Here is a 6,687-nt window from a genome sequence, read left to right on the forward strand (position 1 = left end):
TGAGATCCAGGGCTACCTGATTCAGCTTGACTGGGTGGCCAGAGAGCCTCAGGAATCTCCTGTCTCTGGTTCCCGAGAGTACCGAAGTCAGGGGTAGGGGTGGGGGTTTAGAAGCAAACCTTCATGACTGGCTCTTAACGTGGGTGCCGAGATTAAAGTTGGACTCTCATGCTTGTGAGACAGCACTTTGCCAACTAAGCCAGCTTCCCAGTGCCTTGCGTTTCGGGTTAGCATATGGAATAGTGGGTTCCTCCTGGCATCTTCATACCATGGCAGCTAGTGCCTGATGAAACGTCAGTGTTTCCTCCAGACACAGATGCAGGGATCCCAGGGCTTAGTCCTTAACCCTGCCCCTCATAAACCAGGTTCATCAAGCCCCACCCACTCTGCTGTTAATTTAAGGGCAGATCTAGCAGCTAAAGACAGCAGCCATGACAATGCTGTTGGCGAGCAGTCTTCCCACGTTCTTACCACCGGTCCCATTCTTTCAGAGTCACAGATCATCTACAGGTAACTCAAGTGTTTTTTCAGCTTATTTCATCAACTCTTTCTGAGACAACCAGTTACTTTTACTTAGGAAAGGAACACTCCCTTTCCGTCCCGGTTCAAGCAAGTTGGCAGAAGCCGATTTGAGCAGAACACAGCTAAGGTAAACCTAGGTGTAGGGAATTCTAGAAAACAACCTACTAACGTGTCCAGTGGGATGTCAGTCAAATTCTTACAGAGAGAATGAAGACCATGGGCCAGGCCCATTAAGTGGAACTGTTCTGGACCGTCTCCTGGGTTTAATCGAGAGAGGTAAGCTTTGCCCCTCCCTTTTATTTTTGCTAATTAGAAATGCTTTCAGGTTGGGGATTTAGCTCAGTGGTAGAGCACTTGCCCAGCAAGCGCAAGGCCCTGGGTTTGGTCCCCAGCTCCGGAAAAAAAAAAGAAATGCTTTCTGATTCTTAGCTTCTGACCTTTAAATGTCTGGAACCTTCTCTGTTCGGCTAGTTCAAGGCCATTGGCTGTAAGATGTTGCTCCGTGTTTGAATTTCATCTTTTGCCAGCCAATTTCTTCTTTCATGATCGCGAAGACGTAAGCCCCAATGAAAATTCTAGTTTAATTTTAAAATTCAGTGTAAACGGAGGGCCCTGACAATCATACCCAGGAAAACAGTGTCTGCCAAACATTCGCTGAGGCAAACTACCAATAGCATCCTACGGCTTAGCCACACACTTATGCCCTAAGTACCCCTCCCTCCCTTCCCTCGCCCAGAGCACTCAAGCTTTGACAACGCTGCCGATTCTTAGAGGACCTCGATGCCGACAGCTTTAATGCTTACGAAAAATCTCATCTTGCTGCCGCTTCATGTAAGTCGGCCTGATGCTAATATACATATTTTCTTCAAAGACTTAATGGGCCACACACCCTCACTTAGATGCACAGGTACGCACAATTAAAAATCAGTCCTCGATAAAAGGAAAAAAAAAACCCTAACAGTGTTTGTTTAGGCTGGATCTCATGTTTCTAAGGATTATGAAATAAATGTGTTTGCTGTAGAGAAGGTAAACAAGAAGACTGGTGTTTATAAAGTTCGATTCAGAGCCTGGAAAGATGGCTCGGTGGTTTTTCAGCACCTGTTGCTCTTACAGAGGGACCCGGGCTGGGTGTGCAGCACCCACATCTGGACGCTCGCACCCACCTGTAACTGGAAGTCTAGGGCATCTGATGTTCCCTTCTGTTCTCCATGGCCACCTACACTCATGTATACACACTGCCGGCCAGACACGTAAATAAATAAAAATTAAAAAAATATTGGTCTAACTAATCTGACGGAATTTTAACTCCCACTGTTACTGAAGTGTGCACGTCAAGCATGCCAAGGTCACGTTACAAGTACTTGGAATGGGGAAATACTCTCAGTGACTGTCTAAATTCTAATGACAGCATTCTTGAAGAACTATTTGTCCGGGAACGATTTAAAAAAAAAAAACCACAATCCTCTACAGCGTGATAGATTAGATGGGTTCTAGTTTAGAAAAAGAAATTCACCGGTCCGGTATTTTTAAAGTGGGGACTTTTTACAGCGAGACACAGGATGATACCTGCTGTCCGTGAGCGCCAGGGCTGAGAAGCAACTGTCCTGCTCCAGTCCCTTCCGGTCCCCACCTCTCATCTTCCCACGTTACCAGGAATTTTTGTGAGCACCTGACTCCTGCCTTCAGGTGACGTCATAGCCTTTCCCACAAGCGTACTGATCTCGAATGATTCCCTCTGCACGAACGCTTTCAAAGGCCGTTCTATTCCATCCGTGTCCTCTGAGATCACACAAGGCAGAAGGCACACAGTCCAGGCAGGAAGAAGGCTCAGTGGTAGCCAGGCCTAAAGTACAGCAGCGCCGAGGATTCATTATATTACGAACAGCACCACCAGATGACCTCCCTCAGCCAAGGTGAATATGATCAATTACTGTTTTATAATCTCATACTTGTGTGTGTGCGTGTGTGTATGTGCGTGTGTGTGTGTGTGTGTGTGTGTGTGTGTACGTGTGTGTGCTCACGAGTGCAGGTACGCATGTTTGCACGGGGCAGTACAGCTCCGTGTGTGTCACTGTGCATTTAGGGGTCAAAGGACAACCTTGGGTGTTGGTCTTTTGCCTTCTACCTTGTTTGAGACAAGGTCTCTTTGTCGTTAACCGCTGTGTGGGCCAGGCTAACTGACATGTCAACCGCTAGGATTGCCGCTTCTAGGCTGGGAGTGACCATCCCCAAGCTGTAGGAGCAACGGTTTGCAGATATGAACCCTGGCGTTCAGCTTTACATGAGTTCTGGGATCCCGCACTCAGGTCCTCATGCCCACGTGACAAGCGTGCCATCTCCCTGCTTCAGGAGTCTCTCTTTTACCTGTCATACTCTTGGGCCTCCTGATTGGTCAGTCTGCATACGGACTGGCTTTCCTGGAGTCCCAGGTCTAAAGTCCCAGGGCAAGGCCAGCATGGACTTCTTTTGCTGCGTCTCAGGTTTAAAACGTTTCAGTTAACGCATAATAATCGTTCGTATTTATAGGATACCATGTGAGATTTTTTTTTAACGCATAGGAGGAAGACGCAATAATCGTGTCAGGATGGTTGTCATCTACCACCCAGATGTTTATGTCTTCTCTGTGTCCCAACATCGGGAATCCTCTTGGTTGTTTTGAAATGTAGAATTGGATGTTGTCAAGGGTAATTACCATATCCATCACCGCCAACATTTATCCTCTTCGTGTGTTGGGAACATTCCAGATCCTCTCTGTTATTCTGGAATACAGAATTAACTGTCGTTAGGCACAGTTACACTACTGTGCTGTGTAATACCAGAGGTTCCTGTGTTCTACCATAGGCCAACTCTTGACTCTTTTTACCCCGAGTTCCTGAAAGACTCCCACAAACTTCCTGAAACACTGTCCTTGTCCCCGGGGTTTGCAGATGGAGCTTCCCTGGTGTATGGACATAGGGGCAAGGAAGGAGTAGGGTTTGGCAGTGACCCCAACCTCAGAGGGATTTGTGGAGCCAATGACACTGGGGTGGGAGTCGGAGAGAGAGGGCTAGGGAGATACAGCAAAGGCATCTCTGAGAGTGGGAGTGGACGCCGAACCCAGAAAAAAATAAAATGAACATTTTACCATCGCCTGTTTCTGAGCTTCTGTTCAGTCTGAGATTTCACTTCTGGTGGAGACAAAATACATGACTTTTTTTTTTTTTTTATTCCCTAGAATACGTCAAGACCTGAAGAGAAAGCAAAGAACTATTTCTTGGGAAATACACCTTTACTCCCTTTTCCTTAAAACACGTCACACACAGTTTGGCCGTTAGCCAATGCAAAGGCCAAAGCTGCCGATTGGAACCTCACACTCCAGAAGCTTTCAATCCTCATTAAGGTACAAATAAAGCCTCGTTCCTGAATCATGTTTGTCTGGATGTTCTGGTGGGTGCACCCTGTGACCGGATCTGTACCACTAGGACCCAGTCGGGGAATGGTACTCTACCGGCACCCCATATTCCCTTTCTTCTTCATTTATTTGTGTGTGTGTGTGTGTGTGTGTGTGTGTGTGTGTGTGTGTGTGTGTGTACTCATACCATGTTCAGGGACCCTGCTTAAAAGATGGACAATTTCTTTCCATCTTGAGCAATTTGGGAAAAAAGCTCCATGGTAACAACCTTAAGCCAGGATGAGATACACAGTCATCTGTGTTTATCTGAGACTGAGGCTTCAGGGTAGGACGACATCAGCAATTACGAGGCATCTTCTACTTAATCCAAGTTATGCACACAGGGTCCCAGTAGCCAGAGCCAAGGATACAAGCCAATAAAAATAAGCTTGAGTGCCCCCTATTTCTATCTATGCCCAGGACATGGCTACCACTGTTCATATGATGCTGTGTTGGCTCAGTATCAAATGGATTAACGTTCATCGAGCTTTAAGGTCAGAGTTTTAGCTAGGCTCACTCTCTCTCGCCATGGTAAGATTTTTGAAGACACCGGCCTCACCTGGAACTCTTTTGTTCCACCTAGAACCACCCCACGCAGTGTTTTCTCTGGCAGGCGTGCCTAAGCGTGCGTGGGGTTGATGACCCTGGTCAATGTCCCTGTACTCCTTCAGATTTTGAATGGAAATGTCTGGCTCAATGTGGGGAGGCAAAGAACGGGCACAAAGCCTTCCACCCCAGTGCAGGATGTGGGGAGGGAGAGTCTGAGGTCGGATCCAGGTTCATAGAAACAAGGCAGAGTCCTTGTGACTTTCTGTCCTGTTCCTGGCATTTGCTGTCCATGGCTCCTCAGTAAATGTCGTTATTAAAACAAATAATAATGGCCGACTGTCCCAAAATCGGGGCTTCTTCTCCATCCATCCTAAGACTGCTCGGGAACGAGGGTCGTGTAGCCTCTTTTGCCAGAAGAAGATGGAGTAGGTTCTGAGTTACCTGTCTACATATCTGTTTGGAGAGCTTCTACAGTGCGTAGTTTTTACTATCCTGATTTAAGCTCCTGGGAGGGGCCTGCTTCTAGCCACAGCTCAGGGAACTTTTGGATCCGTGGATGAAACTCTCCCTCAGCTAGTGCGCCCCTATCTTTTTTCCTAGCTCAACACCCCTCAATCTGCTCTCAGCTTAGCTGCCCGAATACCTTTTGTGAAGCCCATTGGTTTTCCTGCCCAAGATGTTTTCAGGCTGCCCTTCTGTGTGCCACTTTCCCTTCCTGCCCACCTGTTGGAAGAGTTCCCTTGCAGAGCTTCCGGTCTGGTCTATTCCGTCTGTCTTCCAAGTATCTCTCTAGTCTCTGTCTCTTTGCTCCTAGCTTGTTTGGAACCTGGAAGTCCCACCTCTTTCTTTTCGCCCAATCATTGGCTGCTGGCATCTTTATTGATTGATCAAGAGCCAATTGGGAACAAGGTCCTTCAGCGTCAGTACTCGCAGATTCCTGCTTAAATCAAAGCATCAGAAGCACTCTTCTACAAGCTTCCTTTTGACTATAGGAAAGACAGCGTGGCCTTGTCTCTGGAAAAAAAAAAAAGGTGCATGTTTGAAGTAAGACCGCTCATGCACAAGGTGAATTATAAATCCACAAATCTTTGTGAACATGGTGGTTCTAGTTAGCAATGATGGATTGCAGAACTTAATCTGTGCATGGGTGTGTGGGCATATGTGTGTCACTGCGCCAGTGTGGAGGGCAGAGGACAACCCGCTGGAGTTAGTTCTCTCCTTCAACCACGTGGGTTCCAGGGACCGAACTTGTGTTTGTAAGCCTTTGTGGCAAGCACCTTACCTTACTGGTTCACGAACTGCATTTTGAAACAAAACAAAACAAAACAATAGCAGCGAACAATCTTTAAATGTTCTCTTCCCTCGAAAAATGAGAGATAATACATATGTTAATTCCTCACTTTAGCCATATTCTAATTATGTATTGAGAACAAACACGATAAACACATGTGATTTGTATTTGTTCATTAAAACAAGCTAGTAAGTAGGGAACCAGGAAATACATGGCTGCTCCACAGACATTTACAGACTGTGTGTTTCTGCACTCAGGCTTCATTACTCCCACTAATTGGCCTCTGTACTGTCATCGAGAACACACACTAGTAAATGTGGAAACACTTCTTCTAGGAAACCCCGGTGCTGGCCTCTGTGAGCTTTCGTCTTGATTATGTCTGTCTCATGCTCAGAACGGACGCTTGCTTTATATAATAATTGATTTAACATATACTGTGACTCGTCAACATTGGACTCACGACCTACAGCAGCGTGGCTTGGAGCTTAAGGAAGTGTCCTTGGCACACATAATTTTTCTATAAACCACACTCAGCCTTTGTATGCCCAGGTACCACAGAACACTCTGTGAAGCTACCTCTGTTTTATTAGTACTTTTGTGTATATTTGTATGTGTGTATATGTAAAGGTGCCTGTGGAGGCCAGGAGAGGGTATTGGATCTCCTGGAGCTGGAGTTACATCACAGTTGATTGTCTGCTGTCCTAGTTGGGTGATGGTAACTGCTTGGGTCCTCTGCAGAAGCAGTGCCTGCTCATAACTGTTGAGCCATCTCCCCGGCCTTAGGCTGGAGATACTTTTTAAAGTATCCAAATGACTACCCCAAATCATGAAGGTTCTGGCCCACTCTGTCTCTCTGTTCCACTCCATGGCACTTAGAATCTTCTCTTCTTGAGTA

The 6,687-nt window shown here is 46.5% G+C and overlaps 1 long non-coding RNA gene across 1 annotated transcript in view; it reads right to left on the bottom strand.

The window, feature by feature from the left end:
• Positions 1–1,286: 1,286 nt before the first annotated feature.
• LOC147998599 (uncharacterized) overlaps positions 1,287–6,687 on the bottom strand; it is a 40,803-nt gene continuing 35,402 nt past the window's right edge. Inside the window, exons 2-4 of the long non-coding RNA XR_015645787.1 lie at positions 5,225–5,515; positions 3,647–3,689; positions 1,287–3,281 (exon numbers count right to left, since the gene is read on the bottom strand). This is a non-coding gene — a long non-coding RNA (uncharacterized LOC147998599). The remainder of the gene's footprint in view (positions 3,282–3,646; positions 3,690–5,224; positions 5,516–6,687) is intronic.

Source organism: Rattus norvegicus, chromosome 20 (assembly GCF_021556685.1).
Source record: "Rattus norvegicus strain SHRSP/BbbUtx chromosome 20, alternate assembly SHRSP_T2T, whole genome shotgun sequence".
NCBI classification, from domain to species: domain Eukaryota; kingdom Metazoa; phylum Chordata; class Mammalia; order Rodentia; family Muridae; genus Rattus; species Rattus norvegicus.